Source organism: Stomoxys calcitrans, chromosome 2, assembly GCF_963082655.1.
Source record: "Stomoxys calcitrans chromosome 2, idStoCalc2.1, whole genome shotgun sequence".
In the NCBI taxonomy this organism is placed as follows: Eukaryota; Metazoa; Arthropoda; class Insecta; order Diptera; family Muscidae; genus Stomoxys; species Stomoxys calcitrans.
The window spans coordinates 58115638-58132298 of NC_081553.1; the positions used below are offsets into that span (position 1 = coordinate 58115638).

The 16661-nt window shown below is 32.3% G+C and overlaps 1 protein-coding gene across 4 annotated transcripts in view; it reads left to right on the forward strand.

Moving 5' to 3' along the window:
* The window catches only part of LOC106080666 (AN1-type zinc finger protein 5), a 115633-nt gene that overhangs the window by 30374 nt on the left and 68598 nt on the right, over nucleotides 1-16661 (forward strand). The window lies entirely within an intron of this gene.

Below are 16661 nucleotides of genomic sequence, written 5' to 3' on the forward strand. Positions count from 1 at the left end.
TGGGTCAGGATTTGCTAAATAATTTTCTTTGAGGAATAGTTGTCGTTTTATATTTTTTGGCTTTTTACTCCAAAAAGAAGTAAAAACAAAACCCATAGGTTTAAGCTGAACACCATTCCAATAGAATAGAATTCTTAGTTGCTCTCACAAAGTTTTTAGATATTAGGTTTGCTAATTTTCTAAAGGACTTGAAGTTTATATTAAGTTAACTGAGTTGTTGAAGGAGTTAAGCAGCCCTGGACTTAGTGTTCACACTTTTTCTCTCTTCGCTTTACTGCATTGAAATATGCCCTTCCTACTACAATAGCTTCAATTTTCCTTTTCTTTATTATTTTTCTGAGAAATTTCTTTGCTTTTTTATTTCCTTTGGTAAATCTAACAATATTAGGTTATAAATATTGATTTTTCTACCCCAATAAACCGTTGCTGCCCCCACATTATAACCCACCAACCATTTTGAATTTCCGTTGACTCCTTAAACCAGCTGTTGATTGTAATTTATTCCATGTTGTCAAGGCGTCGTCGTTGACGTCCTCAGTATATTGTTTGTCCTCTTTTTGTGAATTGAGTTCGTTTGTCCTTCATTCATTCGGCAGCAGCAGCAGCAGCTACACCAACAACAGCAGCTATTACTTTGGGATAAAGTTTGCTTATAATCAAGGTTTCTTGTTTGTGCCACCATATTCTCAGCTACCCACATACCACCCACTCTTCCTTTGCCATTTTTCTGCTACTCAGCTTATGTTTAGCTTTGCTTTCGTTAAAGATGACATTAAAATGAATGAGTGAGAACAGAAAAAAAACTGAAATGCTGCTTGCTCTTAGAATTGAAAGCAGAAAATAGATTATGATGATTACGACCTTTTCGAAGTGAAAAGGCGTGTTTTTCTGGGATTTCCTCAAGGCTCAGTGCTGCATGCTATTGTCATAATTCATCAAACTTGTGAGTCAACATTCGATTTTTTTCTCGGGAAAAGTGTTGAACAAGAAAAAGAGATTTAAGAATTAATTCAAGGTTTTTGAAGAGGCTGAAATTATTGCAAAAAAAATCTTTTTATAGAAGACAATAACTCTTATGATAGATAAAATAAGAAGAAAGAAAAAGAAAAGTACAGTCTTACGTAGAAAAAAGTCCTAATATTTGATGTTACACTGGTGGGAATTGAACTCACAACAAAAACAAATAATTTTAAATCCAAGAAAGAATAATAGTCCCTATTTTTTTGATTTTATCCAATATTTATTTTCTTTAAGCGTTCTTTACATTTGCCACCCTACAATTTTATCCTCTTCCTAATTTTCTTCAATTAACCTCTGTATTATTAAAAATTTTGCTGGCATGTCACAATTCTCAGAATGTTTGATTGCAGAAGGGCGGAGTAACCCTACCTTATATATATATTCTACTACTTTTGTACAAATCTTTAAAGTATGCAACGATGTCTTAGAGTGCTTAAAAATATTGCATATATTTTGGGTAGAGTATTTTCAGAATATGCTAGTAAATTTAACATTTAATGTAGTAGTCACGGCAGTAAGGACTTTTTAAACAAATGTCATGTATCCCTATTACATTTAACCTTTTATACTAAAGCCATGCGCTGCATTTGTTATATAAATGACATGTCTCCATATTACTTTTAATCTTTTTTGCTAAAGCTAGGTGCTGCATTTATTTACTATTTTATTGCGGTATTACGTTATAGTCATAAGTTGTTTTTATTACGTTTCTAATTTTGCTTCAATGTTATACAAAAGTTTCAATAAATATAAACCTAAAGTTATCCAACGTTTCCAAATGGTTCATCTTACTTGGATCATTTTCTCTTTTGTTCTAACACATCTGACCTGCCAAATCCTGTTTGTTCAACCTCATGTTTACCCAGTTTTTCAGATCACTACCCTCTCAAACTTAACGTCATTCTTCCAAGCTTCGAAATTGTTTTGCAGCCTCCTCCTACATTTACAAGCTACGAAAGCACAAATTGGGATGATTTCAAGCACGATATAACTCAGGGTATTTTAAGTAATTATCCCCCTTCAAATAGAAATTTGAGTAACAATGAAATTGATCAGTACATTGAAGAGTTTGCTTCTGTTGTGAGTTCTGTCTCAGAACTTCATTCTAAGAAAATTGAATTGGGTAACAGAAAATTCTTGATATCTGATAGAATTAAGAATTTATATAGAATTAAATATTATTGGCAAAAAGAACTTAAGAGGCTATATCGCGTGTCCAGTAACAGATTCAGTCCAGAGTATCGCATTTTATCCAAGCAAATCCAATTATTGAGTGTTATTATTAAGAGGCAGGTTGAACTAGAGCAGATTTCTATTTTTAGAGATAAACTTAGAGGAATTAAGCCGGGGCCAAGAGCACATCGGGACGTTTTCAAGATTATTGGGCATCGAAAATCTCTACCTTTGGATAAATTATCAATTGATGGTGCGATAATAACAAATGAGTCGGAATGCCTTTCCCATTTGAAATCGTATTTTTCTAATATTTATAATAACTCTGTTCATCTTTCGTCTGTAAGGGAAGATTTTGTGAATGACTTCATTGCAAATGTTCCTCAACACTGCTATTCATTTTCAATTGATTCAGATGCAAAAAATCAAGACAGGTTGGAAAATCTTACAACTTTGGGTGAAATTCTTGATATTTCCTCATATTTAAAGAATAAGAAATCGTCTGGCATTGATACTATTTCTAATTTTATTATTCGAAAACTTTCAACTAAAGCATTTGAATATTTAGTTATCATATTTAATAACTGTATCTCCAACGGATATTTTCCAGATTCATGGAAAACCTCAAAGATAATTCCAATTAAGAAAAAAGCCAATAGTAATGAGATTTCTAACTTGCGACCTATATCTTTATTGTCAAATCTGGGTAAACTTTTTGAAATGATTGTCCGTACTAAAATGGATAAAGGAATCACTTTACCATATATTCCAAACTCACAATTTGGTTTCCAAAAAGGGCATTCCACAGTTGATGCTATGACAAAGTTCACAAATGATATTGTATTGAATTTAAGAGCAAAGAAATGTACTGTTGCAGTTTTTCTTGACGTTGAAAAGGCTTTTGATCATGCTTCCCACTATGGTATATTAACTAAAATGATAAGGATAGGGTTTAGTCCTCCGATTATAAAGCTTTTCAAAAGTTTTTTTACGAATAGACAATTTGGCGTACTCTTCAAAAATCAGTTGTCGGAATTTTCAAATGTTAATTGTGGTGTCCCGCAAGGATCGGTTTTAGCTCCACATTTATATAACATTTTTATGAGTGATTTTCCCCACAACTCCGAACATTCCTCGGGTATTTTGTATGCGGATGATTCCCTTTTATACTCTCACAATGAATCGCCAGCATGTGCTTTGGTCCAAGTCTCGCAATACCTCCATGAGGTTAAAAATTTTTATGATAAATGGGGTATAAAGATAAATACTTCAAAATGCGAAGCCATTTGCATAAGAAATGCATCGGGAAAATGCAAGCGCTTTGTTGTACCTGAGAGTAAATCCTTGAAGCTATTTTTAAATGGCATTGAAATTCCATTTAAAGAGAAAGTTAAATATTTGGGTGTAGAGTTTAACAAACTTTTTAAATTCAACGTACACGCGCGGAAGGTCCGTAATAAGGCCCAGGGAATATTCGCATCGTTTCAAAAAATTCTTGGATACAAATCTTTGCCTATAAATACGAAACTTTTATTGTACAAGACTTGTATTAGGCCTGTTATCTTATATGGTTTTCCAGTTTGGTTCAGTATATCCCCCATTGTTATGAAAGAACTTGAGATTTTTGAGCGGAAAATTTTGAGACTTTGCATTGGGAAGAATTTTAAGCGCATTAACAGAAGATATTCAAATAATTTCATTTATTTGAATTCCAAGTTGAAGCGGCTTTCTTCCTATGTGTGTGATCTTTTGGAGAAATTCAATTTAAGATTAGGGCTTCATGAGAATTCTCATATGATTGACGCTATGAATAGTCAAGCGAACATTGGTTGGTATAATGCTCAGTATTTATCTCCCTTGGGATATATAAATGAACCTGAATCGGGTACTATCGCTTTTTACGAAAAGGCACTAGCCGGTACTCACCGTGGGTAGCTACATCTTAACCTACTTTTCCTTGTTTTTTTTTTTGTTTTAATTATAATTGTTATTATTTTTTGCTTATTTTATTATTTGAAGCTTTAAGTTCAAACCCTAGATTAAGATTTTTCTATTTAATGTAGTAGTCTCGGGAGCAAGGACGTCAATAATTCTAATTTCATGTATCCATATTACATTTTACCTTTTATGCTAAAGCCAGGTGCTGAAACTACCTAATATGTTATTGCGATAATACATTATAGTCATAAGTTTTCTTTATTATGTTTCTAATTCTACTTCAATGTTTAAAAAAAAAGACTCAATAAATATAAACTGTAACTGTAAACTGTTATGGAAAATTGTTTTTAAAACAGCACCTAAAAGTATGCAATACTTTATATATTCCTAAAAATGTTGCATACTTTTAGGGGTTAGGTAGAATTTTAGCTATGCAACCGAATACAAAAAAAATATTTTTTATGTAAACTGTAAAACGATACTAGTTCCTATTTTGAATTATTTATCAAAATTGTATTTGGTTTATTTTTTGGTCTTTTACGATTTCTTTAGTTTTATACCTACCACCGAAGGAAAGGGGGTATGTTCATTTTATCAATCCGTTTGCAACACATCGAAATATCCGTTTCCGACCATATAAAGTATATATATTCTTCTTCAGCGTAAAAATCTAAGACGGTCTAGCCATGTCCGTCCGTTTGTCTGTTGAAATCACGCTACGGTGAGTTGTGTTAGGCTCTTTGAGATCTTTCTGCGATCTGGCCCTGATCGGTTCAGATTTGGGTATAGCTGCTATATAGACCGATCTTTCGTTTTCAAATCTGGCCCCATCAAAGGCACATTTATAATCCGATTTCGCTGAAATTTGACACAGTGACTTATGTTAGGATTTTCGACATTCGTGTCGTATATGGTTCAGATGGGCCTTTATTTGGATATGACCAAAAAAGACCAATATTTTGTTCTGCAAAATTGAACAATGACTTGTACCTATTTGATCACTCAATATCCATGTTAAATTTGGTCCAAATCGGACCCTATTTCGATTAAGCTGCTATGGGGGCATAAATTATGTATTTTTCACCGGATGAAGGATGGTTTATATATATATACCCGAGGTGGTGGGTATCCAAAGCTCGGCCCATCCGAACTTAACGCCTTTTTACTTATCTTAAATTCAACAAATGCCTGAGCCATTTAAGTCTTTTTCCTAAAAAAAAAATCTTGCAATGCATTGCCATAACTTATTTGGTAGACAGCCAGGCTTACATGATTGTGTTTAAGATTTTATCCTCACTACGGACTAAAATTGTCTGAGACATACATGTTACTTTGTTAGTATGCAACGGTTTAAAACGAATTTAAAAATATTGCATATTTTTAGGGTTTATTTTTAACCCATTCCTTGCCAAACTAATCACATGGTTATAATGGCAATGAATGGACTTTTTTAATTGAAAAAAAAAAAATAATATTTTCCAAAACAAAAAAAAAAAAATAAAAAAATTTTACTTCAGTATAAATGCTCTAAAAAGTAAATATATGAAATTTCATCGACATTAGACAAATGAAGCAATGATCGGATTTAAATTGATTAAAGTAACCTAGTTTATGTAAGATTCAATTAAAATTTGTATTTATATTTAATACATCTGTAGAACAAAACCTTTTTATACAACGGCACCTGAAAGTATGCACTATTTTATTAAATCTAAAAAATATTGCCTACTTTTAGGGGGGTTTCAAAAATATTTCGTTCGCCAGAGCATACAAAATAACCCCTTTAAATTTAAACAAGAACTTTAGCCAATATCTATTCAACAATTAATTTTAATATTTTTCAAAATTGTCTTTTGCAAGGACTTTTTAAAACAATAGAGGAAATTTGTTCTTTTCCTCACCCTTTTCTTTCCTAACTTAATTTCAATAATTCTTGTAGTCATTGAAAAATCTTCCATAGTCTACAAATCTCATTCGCCAAACTGCAAAATAAAATTCAAAAGAAAAATTACCAACCAAAAAGAAATTCAATCAAACGAAAGAAATCCCAACAACCTTGCCACTTCAGTAACCACAGCCAACCCACACAATTTAATTATAAGCAATTTTAAAGGCATTTTATTTGTGTGTTTGTAAGTGTGGGTGAGGAGTGCGGTCTGTGATTTCCTTTAGCCAAGTATTAAATTCTCTTTCCTTCATATACATGCATATCTTTAAATTTCATTAAATTTGTTAAATCCTTGTTGCTGCTAGAGCAACACAGCAGAGCAGCGGCAGAAGGACAGAGAAGGATATCACTGCCAACAATCACTTTAATAACGAATCAGCTATCCAGACAGGCTGCCAACCACCCTGCTGTTTAAATTTCTTCTTCGATATTTCAATACAATTGGAATTTTACTGAGAACTGCGCATGACGCCTAAAAGTATTCTTCTTTCGTTTAGAAATCGCCGCATTGTTGTATGTGCTTGAAGGGAATTCTTTTTTTTACTGCTGCACACAAAAAAATCGCTTTAATTTTTCTCTCTCCGTAATGACAATAAAGCACAAAAAATTTCCCATCTGTTTTCCATCGACTTTATGCTGCAGCCTCCTGCCTGCCTATTGTGTGTTGGTAGCCGCTGTTGCAGATGAGAAAGTATCTTTAAAACTTTTGTTTTCGATTTATGCTGCGTCCGTCCGTTTGCCCGCACTGCATTGCTGCGACTTTTGCCTTTCCTCTATTGTTTGAAAAAATCCTTGCAATCTACGTATTATTTTCTTTGTCCACAATAGTTCCTGTTTTTGTTTCAGCTTGCTGCTGCACTTTATTGTTAAAGAAATTTTTAAGCTGTTCTACAACAGCACAGCACGATAATCTTAAGCTATCGCTTGTTTTCTTTTAATAACTTGAACAAGCCATTAAAGCATATCCCTTGTGATGAAACTGCAAGCGATAAATAACTTGTATTCAGTCATGCTGGTGACAAAGTTTTGAAATTTTCAAAAAAAAAAAAAAATATTTTAAGAAATTTTTCTTGAACTGAACATTCTACAGCGGTCAAAAAAAGTATTCATCATTAGCAAAATTGATAATAAATTCACTTATTTTGGGTAATTGAAGAAAATTTAAAGTAAACAAATAATGCAGTTTTATGCAATAGTTTATTTTTCGTAATATGTTTTAAAATAAATTCAAAAAATAAATTTAATTAGCGCAAAAAATGCAATTTTATATAATAACACCAAAAACAGAACAAAAAAAGTATTCATCATTGATGTGCTATCATCAAAGTCAAATTGAAATATTATTTGGGAATCCCCCTTTTCTGTTTTATTTAGTAAAGGAGGCTTTGCCCTTGACAGCAAATATTTAATTTCATTGAAAATATAGTTTTTGTCAAAATGGGTCGTAAGCAAAACGAGGTTTCTGATGAGGTAAAAGTTTTGATAATAAAACACCACAGGAATGGTTTAACTCAAAAAACTATCAGTGAAATATTAAATAGACCACGATCTACTATACAATCCATCATCAGAAAGTGGACAGAAACGACAACTGTTGACAATAAACCAAGATCTGGTCGACCAAAAGCACTTTCAGTTGGAGATGTGCGTTGGCTAGTGCGGCAAGTTCAGAAAACTCCGAAGACAAATGCGACCATTCTTCGTAAAAACACTATGGAATATTTAGGGAAGGAAGTTACTACACAAACAATTCGAAATACACTCAAAAGGCATAGTTACAGAGGAAGAACTGCACGTAAGAAGCCCTTTATAAATAAAATAAACCGAGTGAAAAGGCTAAACTTCGCAAAAATGTATGTAAAACAGCCCGAATCATTTTGGAAAACAGTCATTTTTGCAGACGAGGGCAAGTTTAATCTTTTTGGGTGCGATGGAAAGGTCATAGTGTACAGAAAACCAAATACAGAGCTTGAAGAACGAAACACAGTTGCTACTGTAAAACATGGTGGAGGTGGTTTAATGGTTTGGGGGTGTATGGCGGCTTCAGGAGCGGGAAATCTTGAAATTATTAATGGAGTAATGGATCATAAGTATTACATTGACATTTTAAAGAGGAATTTAAAAGATAGTGCTGTAAAACTTGGGCTTGGTAATAACTTTCAATATTATCAAGATAATGACCCCAAACATTCTGCTTTAAATACCAAGATGTGGATGCTGTATAACTGCCCCAAAGTCATTAAAATTCCTCCTCAAAGTCCCGACTTGAACCCAATTGAACATCTTTGGGAACATCTCGAACGCAAATTGAGAACGCGCAATTTTTCGAGCAAGAGTCAAATGCAACAGGTGATAATGGAGGAATGGACTAATATAGACCAAAATATAACCGCTAAATTAGTCCAATCGATGTCAAACCGTTTAAAAGAAGTTATAAGACGCGGTGGTCGAATAACAAAGTATTAATTTTTTTAAATTATGTTATTTATTTTTTTGTTTTTTTGCAATGATGAATACTTTTTTTGTTTAATTTTTTGTGTTCAGCTGTAAAATGGCCCTTTTTGTTCCAATAAATACTATTTTTTTCTTTAAAAACAATGAAATTGTGTACATATATATCACACAAGCACTACTGCATCATTAGTTTAATATGTTTTTATTCCAATTGTCTTTTGTAGACTTATTAAAAAAAAAACATTAAATGATGAATACTTTTTTTGACCGCTGTACATGAAAAAATTTAGAGAAACTTAAATTTGAATTTTTTAAAAAATATTTTCTAATGACATTTCACAACTTTACCTTTAATTGGTCCAATTTTGTTCTGATCGATCAAATTGTTCTCCCGATAGGAATTTTGAGTTGGGACGTTCCTCCCAGATACTTGAACGAAAGCTTGAATATGATTTTGTTCAACAAAACTGTGTTTAAATCTTTCTCTTTGTTAGGTGAGGTTATAGTGGCAGTCTGCCATCAGACTCACTTTGACGCATTTCTTCCATTCTGATACCACTGAAAGAGGAGAAGGAAGATGCCTTCTACCTTCCTACCATTGAACCATACGCTTTTCGCTTTAAAAAGCCCAACTACTTGCGATTGTTCACATCCGCTTAATCAGACAAGTTCTCAAAGAAATGAGAACACACAGTAAATGTTCTATAGTCTCTTCTTCCTCGACATCCTCACATCTTCGGCAAAAGTCATTACTGGCAACCTTCAGTCGGTCAGCACGTTTTCCGATTAGACAGACCTTTCTCTCAGATCTAAGGATTTTGTATATTGCTGCAGTTTGTTTTTTTTTTCTCTTTTAGTTTTTTTATGTGTTTCTTTTGTGAACAAAATCATATTCAAGCTTAGGGGGCTTGAATATGATTTTGTTCAATAAAACTGTGTTTAAATCGTTCCACCCTTTTTCTAAGATCTAAGGATTTTTGTTTGTTGTTATCATTTTCGTTCGTTTGTTATCATTTTGTTTATTTTCTTTCTCTTTTAGTTTTTTCAAGTGTTTCTTTCTGCGACACAATCAATTGTTGTGCAAATAATCCTTAAGTGAGAGCGCCCCATTAAATATTTGTTATCGATTTTTGTCGCAATGGCTTATGGTATTACTGTCCCTCTCTGCCAATCTTTTTTCCTGATTGTTTTAAGCGCTTTACTAAAAGTCCTTTCAAGTTCAAATAATTCCATTGTCTGTCTGGCAGTAATATTACTGCCTGAAGTAGTATATGCCTGAGTTACATTTAAGCTGTTTATGTTACTTAAGTAAATTGTTGTTGTGTTTCACTCCCATCTGTGTTTATACAACCAAACTGAAAGACTTTAAAATCCTATGGTCGCCCCCCAAAAACAGTCAACATATTGCCATATTTTCATGTTAGAATGGGGGCATTCTCCATTGTTCGGTGGGGCTGGCAGCAAGGTTTTCATCATCAAGTTGTTTTATATCTACCATCAACTTCATTATCCTTTTAGAAGAAAAATAAAATGTCATTGTGTGCAACTACACTCTCACTCACCAACTTTCTCATAATACTTTTGTATATCATGAATTCTGAATACTTTTTGTTGTCCTTCCTTTGGCCCTTTTAACAAAATCATGGCATTACCCACCGTAGCAAAACAATGTACTCTTTGTGATCGTTAAAGGCAGCATCATCATCCCCGTCGTCATCATCGCCATCTATTGTAGAGTCGAGTGAGGTGGCAAAATTAAAAATCAACTACAAAGAGTACTGTATTCGCCTGACCGAACCTCCCTCTATTGGGTGCGTTCCTGACATACGCCGCCATTCATCCAATGTGTATTCTTGTCGTATAGAACACCACAAACCCAGTACATGACTGTTTGGGACATTCCACTCTTCACATGCTGCCTTCGTACAATTCCACCATTGAGGGAGAACTGAGCTCAAAACCACCAAAGTATGGGTAAACATTTCAGCAACAGACATTGAAAGTTAAAAAAAACAACTTTCAATGGAAAAGAAAGGATGATGAGGAGGCTATAGACACCCCACCCAACCAGCCATTGCATGAACAAAAACAGAGTCAATTTCAACCAAATTTATGGTTGGACAGAGAGAGAGAGAGCTCTCTGCAACATTTTAGTTAAAGCAGAGAATGAGTGGCATAAAATTGGTCTGGTGTGTCTGGCTGCTAAATAGAGTTGGCTGTGGTCTTCCCCAAAGCAGTGGACAGTGGTTTAATGAAAGATTGTTATTTCGTCCAAATGAAGACGAATAAAAAAAATATTTGGTTTTTCGTAGGGAATTCGGGGAAAGTTGAATTTTCAAGAAAAATTATTAGCAAACCCAATTTTGCTTCGATATGTTTGCTAAACATTACCTTAACTGGCTAGCTTGGACGAAATTGCCTTGATTTTGTTTTATTTTTTTTATCACTGCCATCTACATATGCCAGTTGAAAGATTCTATAACCTGCAGTGCGGCCATATGGTAGGTAACACTGTGCGCAATTTGAAAGTGCTCTGTTGTTTCAAGTGATAGCGGGAGAGCGTTGCTTTCATGTAAGGTTGAATGTATGAAAGTTTTTCCTTGTAATTGTAAATACTCAGATTGCTATTATTGGGGGAGGAAAAGGTAGCAGATATCAGAATAATACTTTTTACTGTATACACTAGAAAGATATCGCATAAATAATGTTCTCTCGGTTTTTTTTTATTGCAAACATGGACGCTGCTGCTGCGTAGCCATTGCTTGAACAGAGCTGCCTGCTGCGTCTTTTATTTTCTTTCTGTCACATTCACAACAACAACCCACATTTGCTTTGGGGAAATTTACTTTTGCTCTGTTTGTTGGCAATGGGGATAAAGAGAGGAAGAAGGGGGTAGACTTACGTTGTGGTTTTTTATATTTCTCGCACATTTTGCGTGTTGTTGCTATTGAGGACTGTTGAGTTCAGATATTCTGTTTCTTCTTCGACGTCTTCTGCCTTTTTCTTCGTTGTCTGCCATTTCTTGTGTAAGTGATTTTCATTTCCTTTGTTTGGGTATATACGGTTGTATATGAAATACATATGCAATCATGTTTGTATATAATAGTGAACAATGTTGTATACATGTCTAAATGTAGGTATGAATTGTATATTAGAGTATATACGTATGTATATGTAAGGCTGTACTAACGCATGTGTTTTCCTATGTTTTGCGCTTTATTTGTCTATGGGAACGAACGAACCAGCAGCAACGTTCACGTTTGTTTTTCATGCCATTTTCTTTACAACACAGCAGCAACAACAACATCATTATGGCTGTGCTGCTGCAATGAGGGCCTTATGTTGAACATTGCAACATTTCGTACAATAAAACAATAACAACGGCACCCCACCCCACCTCACCCTCAACTGTTGCCCTTTTTATTATTATTGTGTTTGCTTCTGCTTCGTTTTCTACTGCAGCAGTAGCAAGAACAACAACAAGAACAAAGCCAGTGAACAAAGACAAGGTCAATATCCTTAAAGTTGTGATGATGGAAAATTTGTAGGGATGTGCGTTACATACTCATTTCTATATCTAGTGTACTTGGCTTTAAATTTTCCATTTTTATTATTGTTGTTTATGTTCTCTTCTTCCTTTTCTTGTCTTTCATTCTTCAATTCAATGATTAAAGTCCATGCTTGATAAAAATGAAATATGCAATGGTGAATGCCTTGTTTTGTAGTATTGCTCTCAACTTAATGAGTGTGTCATTCACAATTGCATGATGCATTTGTGTGCCTTATTCTCTTTGCTGCCTTCTTCAACTACTGTCGTTCTCCCATGAAGTCTTTGTTATTTTACTACCAGCATCCTATCACTTGCAGCTGAGATTTAATTTAAAAGAATTTTGTCAATTATCACAGATTGTTGTTTTCTCTGCTGGTGGTAGGTTTATCGAGGTTTGGTATAGATGAGTGTGTGTGTTTGTGTTGAATGATTGAGTGGTTTTAATAAAAATGTAAGGGCTAATAGAGGTACATATTTCCAAAAAAAAATCATGTCGACCATATGTTAGGCGCCATGTTGTGGCAACGTATGTATGTACGTTGCCAAACTAATTAATCATGGCAAATATTTATTTCGCTTAACTTCAAAAAGGCGTTGCCCTCTTCTAAGGGCAGGTTTATTAAATTTTTTCTGCTCCAAACAGAATAGGTTAAGGGTGGATTGGTGCGCTAATATAAGGGAAAATTGTGAAAAAGGTATTATTATCAGTATGAAAAACGTTTTAGTCGTTTGGGAGCCACCTTTTGGCGCAACGGCATCATGTTCGAACCTTCTACTGTTTTTAAAGGAATGTTGGGATTGTGGATATAAATATTGTCTAACGAAGGAAAATTTTTTATGAAATTCCAGTTTTCTCTAAATGTATGTGAACCCTTTTTAAGGAACACACAATTTTGTCTGTATATCAAATTTTCATAAATTTTTTTGCAAGTTTTGTAGTTTATATTTCTAAAAAGAAGTGGCAACTCTAACCTTATTCTTCTATCACATCTTTCAATGCATTAACGACAATCCTTCCATTATTTTAACCGATTTTCAAGAAATTTCATACTACATGTATTATTGTGTGCATTTTTATAGGGGTGGCATTGGTTTAAAATAAAAATATTAATGAATTGAACTTTAAAATTTTAATTAAACTAAAAATGAAAATAAGAAATAATGAAAATTACGAAAAAATTAAAAAAAAAACAAAACGAAAAAATAAATTTAAAAAAATTAATTTAAGAAAATAATTGAAAAAAATTTATAAAAAAAGGATTTAAAGAAAAAGTTACAATTTAAAAAGGATTATTTAAAAAAATTAAATAAAAAAAATTAAAGTTAAAAAAAGAAAACTATAATGTATATTATTATAGAAAAATAAGAATTAAAAAATAAAGTTAATTAAATAAACATAAAAAAAGAAAATAAAAAATAAACATGCAAAAAAAACAAATTTAAATGAAAAAAAAAATAAAATAAAAAAAAAAAATAAAATGAAAAAAAAAAAAATAAAATAAAAAAATAAAATAAAAAAATAAAATAAAAAAAATTTAATTAAAAAAAAAATAAAAAGTTAAGAAAATTTAATTAAAAAAAAAAAATAAAAATTTAAAAAAATATATATAAATAAAAATAATAAAAAATAAAAAAAAAAAAATTAATAAAAATGGAAAAAAAACTATATTTAAATTATAGGAATTTAACAAAAATATGAAATCAATTATTTTGTTTCAAAATTAGATGACATAAAATATACCAAGACGTTTCTAAAAACGTGTAAAATTTATTTGAATTGACCAATTTTTACTGAAGCAAAATTTCATGACGAAAACTTTGTTTTTTTTTTGTACTTTTTAAACTCAATATATGCCGATAAAAGTCGAACTTCCCATTTTAGCCGAACTAACATTTTTCCACCCATTCGTCTTTAAAGGGTTAATAGGTGGATAATATTGAGTTTGTTGTTTTTTTTAAGGCCCATAGCTAAATGTACAGGTCGGTCTACCAAGACCGCAGAAATTCCTTCCCCCACCACACCTTGCCACAAAATATTTATTGATTATGCCAGCGAAGCCACATTGGCTTTGGCGGCCATAATATGCATAAAAAGTACGTAAAACGAAGCTATAAATTGTTAAATACTCGCAATCAATTTTCATTCCGAAAATACCATGGTCGGTCAGGTCGCCATGATGATGAGGGGTAGAGGCAGTGGAAGAACTACAAGGTTTTGTACGAAAGAAAAATTGCTTATAAATTTGATGATGAAGAGGGCAATTATCATCGTTGGAATGACTGCAGCATTTACTATTTCTAACTATACGTCTAAGAAAGGCGTCTATTTCAGTGCAGGCAAAGTTGAGGATGTGTTGTTGGCCACAATGGAGAACAAAGAAAATTGTTCTTAGAAAATGGCAATAACCTTTTTGGGTGATTTTATTAACTGCCTTGCTTGTCCGGCTGACTGTTTGGTCGATTGGCTGGCTGTTGGTTAAGAAAGTTTACCGTTTCTCCTTCTACTTCTACTTCCCTGTGTTATATGAGTAAAGCTAAGTTTTTATGCTTTTCTATTCCAACATCCAAAAGTCTTTGAACGGCCTTCATAAACAAAAGTGTTGATATTTTCTATGCTATAGGAATTTTATCTGTTTCTCTTTTTTACTTTTCTACCCAAAAACACTTGGGGCTATCTTCTTAACACCAACTTATTAACCAAAGTCGTCATCGTCAGCGACATCATTGAGTAAATTAACCTCTTCCCCGGAGAGATATATTAATGTCTTCCATCTTGATCTTCCTTCTGGCCCTGTTCTTAACTTGTTTTAGTTAGACCAACAACTTTTTGTTAGGTAGTGTTTGCCCAGGCGTATGCTCGACTAAATGTACCACTCTTGCTTATAAAGGGTTATATTTTAGCTATTATCTTTTTGTCAACAATGATAAAAACAGCCCACGCACGTATAGTGCTTTGTTTCACTGTCAAACGTCAAGAGTTTGGTCTATAATTTAACCATGAATCGTCTTAAAAACAAACAATGCTTGCAAATTATTGAATTTTATTATCAAAATGCGTGCTCTTTTAAGGAAGTTCATCGCGCGCTTCTTGTGTTCAGCAACGAAGCCCATTTTTCGCTCAATGGATACGTAAATAAGCATAATTGTCGATTTTGGAGAGAAGATCGGTCAGAAGCATTGCAAGATCTACCAGAAAAAAATTCACAGTTTAGTGCGGTTTATGGGCTGGTGGCATCGTTGGACTGTACTTCTTCAAAGATGATGCGAATCGTAACGTAACTGTGAATGGTGAGCGCTATCGTGAGATGATATCCTACTTTTGTTGCCCAAAATGCAAGAGTTTGACTTGTATGATATGTGGTTTTAACAAGACAGTGCCACATGCTACACGGATCGCGTAACAATGGACTTATTGAGAGCCGAGTTCGTTGACATTTTATTTAACGTTCGGGACCGGTCAATTGGTCGCCTAGATCGTGCGATTTAGCCCGTTTAGACTATTATTTGCGGATCTATATTGAAGCTGATGTCTATACAGACAAGCCGGCTTCAATTGACTCATTGTAAGACAACATTGAAGCATTTATTCGTGAGATACGGGCCGAAATGTTGGAAAGAGTATGCCAAAATTGGACTAAGCGAATGGGCCCTTTGAGGTGCAGTCACGATCAACATTTGCATGAAATAATCTTCAAACGTTAAATTATATGGACCGTACTATCAATTCAAATAAAGATTTCATGCATTTTTCTGAATTTAATGTTTTTTTTTTTGAAAACTTTACCATAGCTCTTAAAAAATCACCCTTTACTATGTTCCTCTTCTACCTATGTATGGTTTTTTAAAAACCAAAATTGTTATTATGCTTGGTATATCTGTGTGGCTTTAGGAAAATATGTGTGATAAACAATTTCTGATATTTTGCGAAATGTTTCCAGCGGCCTAAGTAATTTTAAGCACAGTGTGTTAAAAAATCCGAACAAAAAAATTTTTAAAAAGACTTTTAAATGGATAAATGGATTTTTCTATTTTTTTATTATTTTTTTTTATTTATTTTTTGTTAAATTTTATTTTGTTTTTGTTATATTTTATTTTTTTTTGTTATATTTTATTTATTATTTATTTTATTTTTTTGTCCTATTTATTTTTTTAGTTATTTTATTATTTTTTCATTTTTTACTTTATTATTTTTTTATTTTATAATATTTACTTTTTTATATTTTAATTTAATTTTATTTTGTTTTTGTCCTATTTATTTTTTTAGTTATTTTATTATTTTTTCATTTTTTACTTTATTATTTTTTTATTTTATTATATTTACTTTTTTATATTTTAATTTGATTTAAGTTTTTATTTTATTTTTTTATATTTATGTTTTTATATTTATTTTTTTATATTTATTTTTTTATATTTATTTTTTTATATTTATTTTTTATACTTTATTTATGTTTTTTTATTTATTTATTCTATTTTATTTTTTTGTTTTTTGATTTGTTCTTCATTTTATTTATTTTTTTATTTTATTCATTTTTGTTGTTGTTTATTATTTTTATTTTGTTTATCTACTTATTATTTATT